Genomic DNA, 17,541 nt, shown 5'->3' with positions numbered 1-17,541 from the left:
GATTATCAACTTCCTTGAAGGATTATACTCCAAATCATCATCGAATTCCTCAATTTCATGATGAACAGTGTCGAATGATGAAGATGAACTGCAACTTTGATTTTTACGATTCAGTTGTTTTCAGACCTTGAATCCTTCACAAAATCTTCTAGCCGCTGCTAATGGAACAAGGTAACATCAATTTCAAACATTAATTCGATTGATTTAAGAATCTGCACATTCGATTGAGTAGGTGAATTTTGTAGATGAACTCAATCTCTGTGCAGATTGAACTCAATCTGTGTGCAGATTGGGTTCAATCTGTACGAAGATTGAGTTCAATCTGCATACAGATTGAAGATCAACCTGCAACAGATTGAATGTCATATGTTGATTTCATATGGTCGATCAATGCACATTAAATAAGCTCAATCTGCAAGCAGATTGACTCAATCTGCACGCAGATTGACTCCATCTGCACGCAGATTGAAGGTTAGTCTGTGCAGATTGAACTCGATCTTCGCTGGTTCTCTTGGTTCTCTACTACCTTTAGTTCTCCATGGATCCTCACCCTATATATATATATATATATATATATATATATATATATATATATATATATATATATATATATATATATAAAATGAGAACATGGGTAGTTATGTAATTTTACCATGCTACATTTTAGGCTCTGAAGTTTTATAATTATTTAGCCCAAAAATTCATCCCCCTTTATCACCATCTGTTTAAACATATATAGTTGAATCTAAAATTTCATCCGTGAAATTTGTTATCAATCATGTTTGCATTTCAATTTAAAATTTTAACGAAGCAAATGAAGCATATTAATCAAATCGGCCATTACAATTAATTCTTGGAAAATAAGGATGCATGAATGACATTGTACGTTATTTACCCATGGTTATAAACAAGGATGATAATCAAGAAACAAATATTATTACGAGGATGCTCATTTACGTACATCTGTTCCATTACAAACAACCTCGCTTCTTTTTTACATCACAAATTCACAATCGCGACTTCTTTTTAGATTTCTATAATTTGAGGATGCTAAAAAAGATATCCTAAAAAAGATAGATAGGGTTATGGTTAATGAGCATTTTTTAACTGACTACACAAATGCTTATGCTATTTTCCAGCCCTATAGAATATCTGACCATAGTCCCGCGGTTTAGTAACTATATTGTTCACAAAGATAATTTTAAAAGGTGTGTTGCTGATGGGTGGAGGATGCATATAGTGGGTCATAAGATGTACTGTGTTGTGAAGAAGCTAAAAGCTTTAAAGAAGCCTATTAGAAAGCTTATGTGGGAAAATGGAAATATTCATGCTAGAGTTAAGATGTTACGTAAAGATTTAGATGCATATCAGTTGGCCCTCGACTCTAATCCCATCTCTGTCCAAGCTCGTGAGAATGCTAGTCGAGCTCTAAAGGACTTTAATGATGCTAGTTTAGACGAGGAAAGATTCTTAAAACAAAAATCAAAGGTGGAATGGTTGCGTGTGGGTGATAGTAACACTAGTTACTTTCACAAAGTGGTTAAGGGAAGACGAAATAGAAGTAGAATTCAAGCTGTCATGGACAGCTTCGATAAGCTTATTGAAGGGCCTGATGTGGCCAACATATTTGTGCAACATTATGAGCAATTTTTGGGTAGCCAACACGTTTGCGAGCTGATTCCAGATCCTGTTTCCTTATTTACGAATAAGTTATCTCCTAATATTGCAGCCATGATGGTCACACCGATCTCAGATCAGGAGGTTAAGCATGCCATGTTTGATATTAGCGAAGGAAAGTCCCCGGGACCGGATGGTTATACATCGGCATTTTTCAAAAACGCCTGGGATATCGTAGGGCCGGAGGTCACTGAAGCAGTTAAAGAATTCTTTTATAATGGTCAGTTACTTACCGAAATTAATCACACGGTAATCGCCCTTCTCCCGAAAATTCAAACTCCTTGTAAGGTAAATGACTACCGCCCGATCTCGTGTTGTAATGTAATCTACAAATGCATCAGTAAGATAATTACCATGAGGATTAAAGATGGCCTGGATGAAATTGTGAGTGAAAATCAGTCAGCGTTTGTTCCAGGTAGGCGCATATCTGACAATATTCTAATCACTCAGGAGATAATGCGCAACTACCATCTTGCCACAGGTACTCCTCGGTGCGCGTTTAAAGTTGATATTCAAAAGGCGTACGACACGGTAGATTGGAAATTTCTTGAAGTAATTCTTAATCATTTTGGTTTCCATAAAACAATGATTATGTGGATTATGAAATGTGTCACCACTACCTCTTTTTCTATCAATATAAATGGTGATATGCATGGGTTCTTTAAAGGAAAACGAGGGTTAAGACAAGGTGATCCTTTGTCTCCATACTTGTTTACTTTGGTGATGGAAACTTTAACACTTTTACTGAAGCGGAATATCAGTAATTCTGAGGAATTTCGGTATCATCCAAGATGTGAGCAGCAAAGAATTATTAGTGTATGTTTCGCTGATGACCTATTCATCTTCTCGCATGCTAGTAAAGGTTCTGTTAATATTATAGCTAAAGCTTTAGATGTGTTCAAGAAATGTTCGGGCTTGACTCCTAGTTTTACGAAGAGCACTGCATTTTTTTGTAATGTGCCGACGAGGAGTAAGAATGAAATCATGTCTCTTCTTCCGTTCGAAGAAGGAACTCTTCCCGTGAAGTATTTAGGAGTGCCATTGATCTCTTCTAGACTTATGTCGAGGGATTGTAATATTTTGGTTGATAGGGTGAAAGCTAAAATAGAAGATTGGAAGAACAAGGCTCTTTCTTTTGCAGGTCGAGTTCAGCTTATTGTCTCGGTTTTATCTTCAATGCAGGTGTATTGGTCTTCTGTGTTTATTTTGCCAGATAAAACTATCAAAGAGATTGAGAAACTGCTTCGAGGGTTCCTTTGGTGTCAAGGGTCTATGAAAAGTGGTAAAGCTAAAGTTTAATGGAAAGATGTATGTATGCCAAAGAATGAAGGTGGGCTTGGCATTAAAAGTTTAAAAGTTTGGAACATTGCTCTCATGTCGTACCATGCTTGGAGTTTGATCACTAGAAAGCAATCGTTATGGGTAAAGTGGATTCACTCTTATCGTTTAAAATCAAGGAACTTTTGGGATATAAATGCAGTGGCGGGTTCAAGTTGGGGTTGGAGGAAAGTGTTGAGTATTCGTGAACTGATCAGAAAACATATCATTCATAAAGTTGGCGATGGCTTAAGCACTTCAGCTTGGTTTGACACGTGGAGTGATTATGGCCCATTGATTAATATTCTATCGCGTAATGATTTATCTCGAGCTGGTTTTAATGACAGATTTTCTGTCTCTATGTTACATAGCTCATCAGGATGGCTGTGGCCGATCTCATGGGTTGCTAGATTACCTATTCTGATGAATATTCCTACGCTTGAACATGATAAAAAAGATGTAGTTTGGTGGAAAGGATATGATGGTAACCTTTATGAGTACTCTGTTCGAATTGCATGTGAATCAGTTCGCCCCCGCGCAGATCTAGTGGATTGGTATTCGATGGTCTGGTACCCTATTGGTATCCCGAGACATTGTTTTGTGGTTTGGTTGCTTATTAAAGAAAAGCTGAAAACGCAAGACCATCTTAACTCTTGGGACGCGAGTTCTAATGGAGGGGGCAGAGCAATGGTGTGCCCTCTTTGTAAGCTTGTTTCGGATTCTCAATCTCACCTCTTCTTTGAATGTCAATTTTCAAAACAGGTTTGGAAGAAAGCTAAGGAATTCATCCCGTTGCCGATTGCTGGTGACTCTTGGCAACATGTAATAGCAAGCTTATCTCCTGTTGCCCATCGCAAGGTTGCTAGAGTGGTTGTTACAAAGCTTGTATTTGCAGCAACCGTTTATTTTATATGGCAGGAGAGGAACTCTCGGTTATTCAACAATAAATTGAGACCAGATGATAAATTATTCCAGGTTATATATTCGACAGTGCGGCTAAAGCTTATGTCGTTGAGGTTCAAGGGGTCCGCTCATGTTCAACTTCTAAAAAATAAATGGAAGATTTTATGAAGAAACAATTCAAGCGGTTTTCTGATTTGGTTGAGGATCGTTATAATCCTTTGTGGTTGTGTCTAGCTTTTGTTAAATTTGGTTATTTTGGTTTGTATTTAGACTATAGAGCTCTTCTATAGTCACAAAACTTCTATGTATTATGTTTGCGTTTTAATCCAATTTGCCGGGTGAAACACCCTTTACCCAAAAAAAAAAAAAAAAAAAAAAAATAATAATTTGAGGATGCAAATTATGCAATATATATCATTCCATTGGGTTCGTACATTACGACTTTAGAAAGGACCATGCATCCGGCCACGTCCTAGCTGTTTACCATTGTTTTTTTTTTTTTTTTTTTTTGCAAGGAATGACTGTATATGATTAATATTTCGTCAAGAATAATATATAGTTGAATTGAAAGTGGATGCATGATGCTAAGTAAATAATTTATTAGAAAAGTCCATAGCTTATGAGATTCATGATTCATCCATTAGTAGAAAAACATGAACTTAGAGTAACTGCCGTGAGAGAGAGATAAAAATTATCTAGGAGGGAATATGGAGATACATAGTAACGGGCGTGAAAATCAGATTGGGAGTTACACTACTACACAGTTACAATTACACCCTTTTCTATATTATTTAATTTATAAATGGAAGAAAATATTATAACCATTGATTTAATTGTTAGATGGTCTAGATTTGTTCTCAACAATATTTAAAATGAGAATGTTCTCGAAGAAGCGGAGGGAGGCAAAAAAATTTTTTTTCGTTTTTTGAAAAAACTTTGTTCACGAACATTATAGATGGGATGAAAATATGAACATTTAATAAAGACACTTTTTAATAAATGTTTTTATTTTGGCGGGAAAACGCTCGAAGAAGTAATATATATAACAATTATCGTGTTTTTCGAGCGTATGTTGAGGTTTTAGCTATTAGGGTTTAGCTAATAGGGTTTAGATATTAGGGTTTATAGGGTTTAGATATTAGAGTTTAGAAATTTAGGGTTTAGGGTTTAGATTTAGGGTTTAGATTTAGAATTTAGATTGAGTTTTTAACACGAACGGTTTAGAGTTTAGGGTTTAGGGTTTGGTGTTTTGGGTTTACGGAATAAACCCAAAACACCAAACCCTAAACCCTAAACTCTAAATCGGGCTAAATTTTACTTCACAAAACATGAAGAAAAAAAACGTTCACATTCTTCAAGAACAATATTATCTTGAATATATTTTTGTCGATCGTTTTCCCGCCTAAATAATAACATTCATCACGAAGTGTCTTTTCTAAATGTTCATATTTTCGTGTGATATTGATGCCGGAAAAAAAATTCCAAAAAAAACGAATTTTTTTTTTTTGCTTCCCCCAGCTTCCCCCCGATTGGTTACTTCCCCATTGATCCTGCCCCTATATATATATATATATATATATATATATATATATATATATATATATATATATATATATATATATAGGGTGAGGATCCACAGAGAACCAAAGTTGGTAGAGAACTAAGAGAACCATCGAACTGACCTTCAGACTTGCGTGCAGATTGAAACTTTTTTTTTTTACAAAAAAAAATCAGTCTGTGTGTTCAATCTATGTACAGATTGAACTCAATCTTCGTACAGATTGAACCCAATCTGCCACAGATTGAGTTCAATCTACACACAGATTGAACAGTCGCTATTTGCTTCTCATGAACATATAATCGAATTTTATGATCTAGATGTTTTCAGCGTATGATTTCTTCATGAAATGTTCTCCAAATCATCCAAAAAACACTCGACATCTGTTGATAACATCTAAATTCAACAGAATCTCGCCAATTAATTTGTTAACCAGAAGAACATCAACGTTGACTTTTCTAATTCGAAAGTAAATCTTCATGTTTGGATCTGTAATGTTGCAGATAGTGTCACGATAAGAATTAGATCATATCTACACTTATACATTTCCTCAACTCGTGCCAATGTGATCAAGAGACCTACTCAGCTCAAATTTATGAAGAACGAAGAGCATGGATCTAAAATCACTGAATCTATTGTTGTTGATGTAATATGTTGAAGAACGAGTGTTAGGATTCATGTAAGGATCACAGTTTTGTTCTCAATTTGTGGTTATAATCATCAATTGATGATTCTGAAAATTAGTCTTGAGGATAAACGATGGGTATTTGAGTGAAATAACATGGTGCTATGGGTTCTCTCCCTAGTCAAGTTCTCTCGAAATCCTTTCACTATATATATATATAAAGCATTCATACATGGCGACCCTTAAAATTCTTAAACTCATAAATTACAGACTCTGAATTAAACATTTGTGCAATTTCTCTTTCAATTTCTCTTTCAATGTAAATTATCAAGTTAGATGAAAATGGAGTTAGTTTTTTTAAGTTGTGACTTTTTAGCTACTGCAAAATAAAATAAGTACACATAACTATTCTTGTAGTTTAATTAACCATTCAGTTAATTAGTGAGTACATAGATATTCAAAGCGTAAACTTTGTAACATAAAGACTATTCAATTTCAAGATAGTTATAACAATAAAGACTATTAAATGTATAAAATTAGCCGCATATAGTGATTTATTCATTGGTTTTGATAAACATAAATGTTGCATACAAGATTTGATGTCAAAAAACACCTTGGTGACTAGTAGTAATATTAGGGGTTTGTATGTGTTTAACAAACTTTAAGGTGATAATCTAACTTGTAATAGTTTTTGTTTTGAGTCTGCTGTTCTTTAGCATTGTAGATTAGGTCACCCTTCAAGTCCAGTAATGCATGTTCTTAAGCATAAACTTATTATAAATGAAAAGGATTTTGATTTTCCTTGTGAAATTTGTTTAGAAGCTAAACAAACTAGAGATGCTTTTCAAATAACTGAACATAAATCTACACAACTTGATGATTTAATGCATTTGGAATTGTGGAGCCCTTATAGGGTTACTAGCAAAGAAGGGGTTTACCTGTTCCAGTTCACTGTGATGATAGGTCTGCAATTCTACTTGCAGCCAATCATGTTTTCCATGAGAGCTCAAAACACTTTGAAATTGACTTACATCTTGTAAGAAACAAATGAACTTATGATGTTATTGATATTATTCAAATTGAATCTGAAGAACAAACTGCTGATAGTTTGACAAAGGGGTTGGGTATTAATCAACACAATTATCTTTGTGATAAACTTCATCTTGTTAACACGTTTCATGCCTAGATTGAGGGGAAATGTTAAATTTAGTAATCTAGCATGAATCACAAATTTGTACTTTTTAGTTATTGTGTTGGTGTTTTGTACGTCTTTTGGTGTATCTTCTTGCTAAGTTCAGGGTGTTTCTGGTCTTAAAATGTAACACCCTCAGACTGGGCCTAGCTGGAATTGACTATTTTTCCCTTATGTGGTATTATATGTTATTTTAATAATTACGTGTTTATAATTATGTAATTATATAGTTGAGACCAGTTCCTGATCAGGGTCATGGAACAGGTTTGTTTATTTAAATTGGACCTCGTTTGGACCACTTAATGAGGTGTTTCGTATTTCAGATAACTGGTAAATACCCGTGTGGGATACGGAAGAGGTTTCCTCACCATGAAGAAACCCCTTAGTCATATATACTTCTGTATTTGTTTTAGTTTCCATTTTTGAAAACCTTTGTACACAAACACGTACACAAATGCATCCTTAATCCAAAACCCTAGTTCTTGATTCTCGTTTTTGTGTTAAATCTTTTGGAGTATTTGTTATCAGTGATTTCGTGATCATTACAAGGTATTTTACATGTCAAATTCGTGCTTTAATCTGTGTTTAATTTGAGTTTTATCAAAGTTTCATATCAAATGGGTTTTTGAACAAATCTTGATCTAAAAGTGTTTTTTGTGTCAAATTGATGTTAGTAAATGTTTGTATATGAGTTATGTATGTTTCCTAAGTGATTTGTAGTGTCAAAATAGTGCAAAAACGAGATTTGGGGCTCAAAATGACTAAAACAGCGACCTAGTGCTGATGAACAGCTCCCGTACGGTTGCAGGATGCATCCGTACGGTTACGGGGTGTATCCGGGCCATTTTGGGTGCAACCGGGCGGTTGTAGGGTGCAATCGGGCGGTTGCAGGTGCAACCAGGCGGTTGCAAGTGCTCCCGCGCGGTTGCAGTCTGTCAGCTTTTTGGGAAACTTGTTTTGGCCGTAACTTTCAAATCGTAACTCCGTTTTTGATTAATCAAATATCGTTGAAAACGTAATGAAGTCTACTTCCAATGGTAAGGCTTTAAAATAATAATTCAGATTTATTTGGGGTCAAAAGGCTGTGATAGCTTGTATGCTTCGTTTTACACGCGTATAAGAGTTATTTTCGTATGGAAACTTATGTAGCCTTGTCAAATAATGAATTTAGAGTTATATGATGTAGTTTATAGTGAGAATTGATGATTATCATTGAGTGGAAAAGTATACTAACTCAATATATAATGTTCTCAAGTGATAAAGGAACGGAGAAGACTCAGTAACATTAGACCACCGAGTTCTTGCTGGTAATCAGTGAGTGGAACTATCCTTATGGATATTGGTATTTAGTAACAAGTGTAGTTACTACCCACTGTTATGCTAGTAAAGATTATGATAATCTATATATGCATGTTGATTACTGTTTTATTTATAAGTAGTAGGTGATACTGCTGTTATCAGGTTGCCCTATTAGATTGAAACTATAGCATGCCTGATTAGGGTGTCCTGTGTTTATTAGTTATGTGACCTACCATGAGGTTATAGGTGGTATATGTGCATATGTGAGAACTGTCCATGTATAGAAGGGACAGAAGAGGTTAACCGTGTATAGAAGGGTTGGGCTTAATGGTTATTGTAATGGCAGTATATTGCAATCGACGTATGTAAACATCAGGAGAGGTATACTGTGTGACAATAACAATGGCTATTGGTACACCTCTAGCTTGATCAACTAGTAGTTGTAGACCTGGCAGGGTCAACGATCCTCTTGTATTTATAGTTTTTAGTGCTATGTATAGCTGTTAGTGCTATGAGAGTGAATAGTTATGTAGAGCTATTGATACTTAGTGAATAGCTGTGTAGAGCTATTGATACCCTTATTGTATAGCTATGTGAGGCTATGTTAGTGTAGTACCTTTAGTGCCTTTAGTGAATAGCTTGTTGATGCTATTGCTGCTCTGATTGTTGGCCTAGCTCTATATGATACAGATGTGTAATGCTCTATTATATGATAGCTATGTAACGCTATGTCCACATGACCATGACCAGATGCATGATCTTAAAAAGCTAGGCTTGGTACTTGATAGTAATATCTGTTGGGATATCTCATTCACTTAGCGTTGTGCTGCTAATCCCTCACATTTTCTCCCCTGCAGGATATATTGTTTTACATGCTAGGGACGGGAGAAAATAGCCGTGTTTGGGTTATGTTTGACACACTGAAGAACTCTGATATTTAATATAACTATGTATAACTGTTTTGAAAAGTAACACCAGTTGTATAGTAATATTGTAAGACCCAAATATTTATTGTACATAATGTATTTATGGTGTACGATGCGTGTATGAAGTGTACGAAGCATGTACGTGTTGCTTGCTCGAACTTCGAAGAAAATTGGACATTGTCTGAAGTGACAAGGTGTGTATATATCTTTTCAACCCCAAATAAAGTTTGAGTTGATGTTTCAAAGCCTTACCATTGGAAAGAAAATCTTATTACGTTTCCAACGATATTTGATTCATCGAAAACGGAGCTACGGTCAAAAAGTTATGGCCAAAACAAGTTACTGAAAACTGACCTGAAGGTTGGAGCGGCGCTCCGATCCCGTCTGATGCAATTTTCAGCTTTTTTAAAAGGTTTAAATGAGGGGTACTTTGGTCTTTTCACTAGGGGTCGGTTTGGGGTCATCAAAACTGATCCATTGATCATTGTGGATTACATTTCACCCACACAAACACTCTCTTCAAACCCTAGTAAGAGAAACCCACTTTTAGTGAGAGAGAGAGAGCTTGATTTGAAAAAGAAGGAGTTGGATTCTCACCAAAGCTCGGGTTTTAAAGTTGTTCTACTCGTCAACGGCATCATTTTGGTGGTATTGGTAAGTTCAAACTCCGAATTACATTTGTTAGATTTGATATTCAAGTTAGGGTTTGAGTTTGATTTGTAGTGAAACCCTTTTAGATGATGAAATGGGTTTATGGTGACTAGTTATTCTTGTCACTTGGCGGGTTTTGAGTTGGTTGACGATTTGGCCTTGATTAGGCTTTAATCTTGAGTTTAATCACTAGGTTTAGTAATTATGGAAGTGTTGGAACCACTTTAGGTGAATTTGAGTTGACTAATTTTGACTAGAGTCAAAATTTGGGTTTGGTCATGATTATGACCCAATTGTCGATTTAATAAGGTTTATAAACTTAAAATGGATTAAGTTGAAGCATAGAACCGAGTTAAATATGTTTTGGTGTCAAAACTTGCTAATGGCGTGATATTGACTTCTTATGGGTCAAATTAGGGTTTAAATGTCATTTTGGGTAAGATAGGTGTTTAACACCTATGATTGGGTTTAATTGGTGTATTAGGACCATTCTCACTTGTGTTAGTGATTATTGATTAGTTTGGGCGCGATTTGTGCTTGGAAGTGCATTTGGGTCGAAATTGCACTAGTAGTCAATTTGGGTTGATTTGTATATCCACCCTAATTGTGTTACTTGTTATGTGATAAATGGAATATGTACATTCCATCGGCGATTGCGGATTATTCGGTGACATTCGTCAAGGCGACAAGGTGAGTGTTAATATTCTATGTGCATATGTATGTGTAGGATGGGTGCGGGTCGGGTGAAGTGGTTCTCGGTTATAGAACTCACTTAACATATAGGTGGATTTGATGGACTTGTGTATAGGCCCAATTAGCACGGATGTGCGTTTTGACCGACCACCTTTGGCAAGGTACACGTTTTGTGTGTACATTATCACACGTGGTTGTGAATTGGATAACTCCAATGGAGAAGGGTTGATATTGAATTGTGATGTGTTTATTTTATGAATGGATATGTGTTGTCCAAGTTAGTGATATATGTGTTGTACGCTAACGGTTTTATGAATGGATAAGTGTTGTCCAAGTTAGTGATATATGCGTTGTACGCTAACGGTTTCATGAACAGATATGTGTTGTCCAAGGATTAGTTATATATGTGTTGTACATTAACGGTTGTTATGAACACCGATGGGAAATTCGAGTACCATTCCTTTGTACGATTGGTTAACCTTGGGCGGTTTTACGCTCTGTTATATATATATAAATTAATGTATTATTGTGATGTAGCTAACCCTCCGGGTGTAGCTTATTGGCGTTGTTCACATCGTCGTTGGTGACTTACTTTATGGTTGTTGTTACTAGCTTGTTGCTTAGTGATTATATGGTATGCTTAGCTTAGCTTGACTTTATGCTTGGATGCTCTGGTATGCGGTATTTGATTATTTGTGTGGCGTGTCTATTTTATGCATATATATGTATGTAGTATATTCTCACTCACTAAGCGTTAGCTTACCCTCTCGTTGTTTATATTTTTTTTTATAGATTTGCTTGGATGAGGTGGCTCGGGTAAGCATGGGAACTAGTGGCTCGCGTAGTTGCTTTAGAAGGCTTGCTTTTGGACTAATTAGGATTGGGTAGCGTATCCCCAATCGCCATGCTCGGCTCTTATTTTGTGTTTAAAATTGTCGGGTCGAAACTTGTATTTTGTATGTAAAGGGTAATTTGGGTCGATGTGGGCCCCGCTTCGTAAAACTTATCTTATTAATGGAACGTGTTAGTTTTACATATATGAATGTGTTGTGAAAAGCGTTTTGCCCAAATACGTCGGGAAGTGGTCAAACATTTCATGTTTTTGACTTTTTGGGACAGCAGCCTGTCCAGGCCTTTTTGCGCGCCGCGCAGAAGGTTGGCGCGCTGCGCCAATAGCTGTGCAACAAAATAAATTTTTTTTTGTGATACTTTAAGCGGGTTCGAACGTGGTTTGGTTTGGGTTGTTACAAGTGGTATCAGAGCATGGTCTAAGGGATTTAGGCGACTTGAGATAGGTGCCTAGACTTAGACTTTTGAGTGTGCTTAATTTGTTGCGGGACTTGTAGGATTACGGGTCGGAATGGGTTATAGTTAGTGCCTTGTTTGTAAGTGGACTAACGTTTATAATAGTAATGCGGATATTATTAATATATTATTGTGTTGTGATAATAATTCTCGCGTGTGTCGTTGTCGCGTAGAATTTGTTTGTGTTTGTTTATGACATCAAGCGAGGCGGTCGTTGTACTAACAAGTTGATACAGCGTGTATGCGTAATAAGGACTTGCAAACCTTATTACGGGTGCAAATCATGTCTAACAAGTGATGTACGACGAGTGTTTAGCAAGATGGGACGGTGTTGTGCGTGTGGTCTATACGTTCGTGATCTAATCGTTTGTATCCCTTAGAATGAAAACGGAAGATGGATGCGGAACGAGTGAGCCTATTCACGAAGGGAAGGATGAGTTAACGTTAAAGATTGAGGCCGTGTTTGAGCAATATGTCTCAGTTTTCACCGGCAAAGTTAGAGAAGTAACCAAGGAGTTGGTCGAAGGACAAATGACGGAAATGGTCCGAGACCAAGTGACTAAAGCTGTAAAGGAAGAGTTTGAAAAGAGGTTTCCCAAACCTCGAGGTAGCGATGATGAAGATGTACTTGCAAGGTTAGGATTACATGGTGCTCATGGTAAGAGGGCACGAAGTACGCCTGAAGGCGTCGGGAATGTGAAGAAGAAGAGTAAGAAGGGTTACAAGCTTACGTGCTTTAAGTGTGGGGAACGGGGTCATTTGGCACAAGATTGTACGGTGGTGCCTTTAGGCTCAATCAAGTGTGTCATTTGCCGGATGGAGGGACACCGGAAGTCAGAGTGTTCCGAATCGCATGACGATCGGGTTAGGAGGTTAGAGTGCGAATACATGATGGGTAGTGGAGCACGGAAGCCCAACAGCGCTACATCAGGTACCTTTAGTACGAAATTATATGTTGTTCGTTTGTAATAACATGCGGTATGTGTGTAAGTCTTAGCTAAACTTTATTCTCCGTTGGAGATAATTCGTAGCGAGCGGGCGGTTTACGTTTATGGTTCCGGTTTGCTCTCAGTAGAGTGTATAAGTGGTGTGTTGTGCCTTGACCCTATGGTGCGAATCCTTGGGTGCTTAGGCATTTTGGTTGGTATCGGGTCGTTAAGCTCGTTCGAGTGAGACCCTTAAGGTCTCAATTGTGTTGTGCATATTATTGATATGGGTGACGTTCCTAATGGAAGTACCCTATGGTGACTTTGGATTGTCGGGCGAAGGGTGTAAGACTTGGTGCAACCAAGCATCCCTTAGTATTGGGAAATGTTTCTACCAAACCATGAAAATGGGATTTGGTGTTCGGTCGTTAAGCGCGTGTTCGCTTCCGCGTTGAAATTGATGAACCATGAGGTTCGTCGGGTGGATTGAAATTCTTGAAATCGAGTGTTGATCTCGATGTATGTTGGTAAAGGAGTCTACGTGACGCTACATTAGGTGCCTTTTTATACTTACTAGCGTGGTGTTCGACTCCGATTGTGTTGCGGTTACATTGTACTTAGGGTACCGAAGTGAAACCCTTAGGTACATGAGTGATCGGGTGAAATTCGACAAACTAAAGCAGTTGGACGATTGCGAGTGTATAGTTCGTGTAATTTGTGGTACACTATTTGTTCGAAGTGTTTAAGGATAAGTTAGGATCCTTGGTATGCTCAAAGTTGAAGCAAGACATGGTGATGGGCCGTGTGAACCCAATTGTTGGTAAAGTCTACTTTTGGTAGCATTGTACGGTTGTACGAGTTGTGATATTGGAATGTAGTTCCAAGTAGGGGAGTTACACTCCCGCACGAGGAGGTTTTAGTGTGAGATTTCGGACAATGCTTTTGGTAGATCCGAAATTTGTGTCGGGACCTAGATTTGGTCGATTCGTGGTAGGGTACAATTTCGGTTAAATTGTACTTATGATTTTGGATTTGAAATATCACCAAGGTAGTAATGTGGTAAATCTCGTTGAAAGATAATGGACGGGTATGGTGAGCAAGGTGAAATCCCTCGGTTAAGGGATGTGCGTATCGGATCCTCTTTTAGAGAATTATTGTTTTGTGACTATGTTTGATATAGGCGGTTCTTGCTCAATTGTGTGAATGGTTAGTGATATCCGTTAGGATTCACTATGGCGTAGCAGAGCGCGATGTTACGCTACTCGTCGTTCGAGGCCAAAAGGGCGTTGATTGATGAAGCATGACCTTCGGGGTCCGCTGACTTCATCATGGTATTGGTGATTGATGAAGCATGACCTTCGGGGTCCGCTGACTTCATCATGAGATCGTTGATTGGTGAAGCATGACCTTCGGGGTCCGCTGACTTCATCATGGGTGTAGTGTTATATCGGTGAAGCATGACCGTTAACGGGGTTCGCTGACTTCATCCGGTGTTGAGATTTGGGAAGTGGGTCGCGTGTAGTTTTCTGCCAGCCTTCATGTTGTTGGATGTGCGATCTATTGGTTGTTTTATACGCCAATGGTGGGGTCGTAAGGACCACGTTGTGTGAACTAACGGTGGTTTTATACGCCGATGGTGGGGTCGTGAGGACCACGTCGTGGGATTAGTGAGGTGATAGCCGTGTTTCGCTCACATGTTGTTACGGGTGTAACAATAGTAGATTTTTGTGCACCTTGGGTTTAGCGTTGCGATAGTCATTTTGGACGCTATCGGTCTTAGCCGTTGCTTATGATGTTATGTTAGTGGCGTATTGGTGGTATTGCACGCTACAAAGGATGTTTAGTGGTAAGTGTAATCCGTAAGGATTTTTGTGGTTCGATCTTCAACGTTCGGATTGTTGACTTTAGGTTGAGACTTGGTCGCTTTTAGCGTTGCCCTTGGTAAAGGTACGCTAAGGAATTGATATCTCGGTACGAGATTGGTTGAGTTTCTCCCGATATGGGGAAAAGAGCAGGTTTTAGTGCTCGGATGGTGATTTTGTTAAATCACGGGTGACGATTTAGTTGTTAAAGGCGATTCATTGGGAAGGATTGCCTAAGAAAGTCGGATTGGAACATATGTTGAGGACCTTTGAGTGTAGGTCCGGATGGTTAAGTGACGAGGATCACGAGGACGTGATCGAGTTTAAGTAGGGGAGAGTTGTAAGACCCAAATATTTATTGTACATAATGTATTTATGGTGTACGATGCGTGTATGAAGTGTACAAAGCATGTACGTGTTGCTTGCTCGAACGTCGAAGAAAACTAGACGTTGTCTGAAGTGACAAGGTGTGTACGTATCTTTTCAACCCCAAATAAATTTGAGTTGATGTTTCAAAGCCTTGCCATTGGAAAGAAAATCTTATTACGTTTCCAACGATATTTCATTCATCGAAAACGGAGCTACGGTCAAAAAGTTATGGCCAAAACAAGTTACTGAAAACTGACCTGAAGGTTGGAGCGGCGCTCCACCTTATGGAGCAGCGCTCCGATCCCATCTGATGCAATTTTCAGCTTTTTTAAAAGGTTTAAATGAAGGGTACTTTGGTCTTTTCACTAGGGGTCAGTTTGGGGTCATCAAAACTTATCCATTGACCATTGTGGATCACATTTCACCCACACAAACACTCTCTTCAAACCCTAGTGAGAGAAACCCACTTTTAGTGAGAGAGAGCTTGATTTGAAGAAGAAGGAGTTGGATTCTCACCAAGGCTCGGGATTTAAAGTTGTTCTACTCGTCAACGGCATCATTTTGGTGGTATTGGTAAGTTCAAACTCCGAATTACATTTGTTAGATTTGATATTCAAGTTAGGGTTTGAGTTTGATTTGTAGTGAAACCCTCTTAGATGATGAAATGGGTTTATGGTGACTAGTTATTCTTGTCACTTGGCGGGTTTTGGGTTGGTTGACGATTTGGCCTTGATTATGCTTTAATCTTGAGTTTAATCACTAGGTTTAGTGATTATGGAAGTGTTGGAACCACTTTAAGTGAATTTGGGTTGACTAATTTTTGACTAGAGTCAAAATTTGGGTTTGGTGATGATTATGACCCAATTGTCGATTTAATAAGGTTTATAAACTTAAAATGGATTAAGTTGAAGCAAAGAACCGAGTTAAATATGTTTTGGTGTCAAAACTTGCTAATGGCGTGATATTGACTTCTTATGGGTCAAATTAGGGTTTAAGTGTCATTTTGGGCAAGATAGGTGTTTAACACATATGATTGGGTTTAATTGGCGTATTAGGATCATTCTCACTTGTGTTAGTGATTATTGATTAGTTTGGGCGAGATTTGTGCTTGGAAGTGCATTTGGGTCGAAATTGCACTAGTAGTCAATTTGGGTTGATTTGTATATCCACCCTAATTGTGTTACTTGTTATGTGATAAATGGAATAGGTACATTCCATCGGCGATTGCGGATTATTTGGTGGCATTCTTCAAGGCGACAACGTGAGTGTTAATATCCTATGTGCATACGTATGTGTAGGATGGGTGCGAGTCGGGTGAAGTGGTTCTCGGTTATAGAACTCACTTCACATATAGGTGGATTTGATGGACTTGTGTATAGACCCAATTAGCACGGATGTGCATTTTGGCTGACCACCTTTGGCGAGGTACACGTTTTGTGTGTACATTATCACACGTGGTTGTGAATTGGATAACCCCAATTGTGAAGGGTTGATATTGAATTGTGATGTGTTTATTTTATGAATGGATATGTGTTGTCCAAGTTAGTGATATATGTGTTGTACGCTAACGGTTTTATGAATGGATATGCGTTGTCCAAGTTAGTGATATATGAGTTGTACGCTAACGGTTTCATGAACGGATATGTGTTGTCCAAGGATTAGTGATATATGTGTTGTACACTAACAGTTGTTATGAACACCGATGGGAAATTCGAGTACCATTCCTTTGTACGATTGGTTAACCTTGGGCGGTTTTACGCTCTGTTATATATATATATATATATATATATATATATATATATATATATATATATATATATATATATATATATATATATATATATATATATATATATATATATATATATATATATATATATATATATATATATATATTAATGTATTGTTGTGATGTAGCTAACCCTCCGGGTGTAGCTTATTGGCGTTGTTCACATCGTCGTTGGTGACTTACTTTATGGTTGTTGTTACTAGCTTGTTGCTTAGTGATTATACGGTATGCTTAGCTTAGCTTTCCTTTATGCTTGGATGACCTGGTATGCGGTATTTGATTATTTGTGTGGCGTGTCCATTTTATGCATATATGTGTATGTAGTATATTCTCACTCACTAAGCGTTAGCTTACCCTCTCGTTGTTTACATTTTTTTTTATAGATTTGCTTGGATGAGGTGGCTCGGGTAAGCGTGGGAACTAGTGGCTCGCGTAGTTGCTTTAGAAGG

The sequence above is a fragment of the Rutidosis leptorrhynchoides genome, chromosome 2 (genome assembly GCF_046630445.1).
Source record: "Rutidosis leptorrhynchoides isolate AG116_Rl617_1_P2 chromosome 2, CSIRO_AGI_Rlap_v1, whole genome shotgun sequence".
Lineage (NCBI taxonomy): Eukaryota > Viridiplantae > Streptophyta > Magnoliopsida > Asterales > Asteraceae > Rutidosis > Rutidosis leptorrhynchoides.
Note: the sequence above shows the minus strand (reverse complement) of the source record.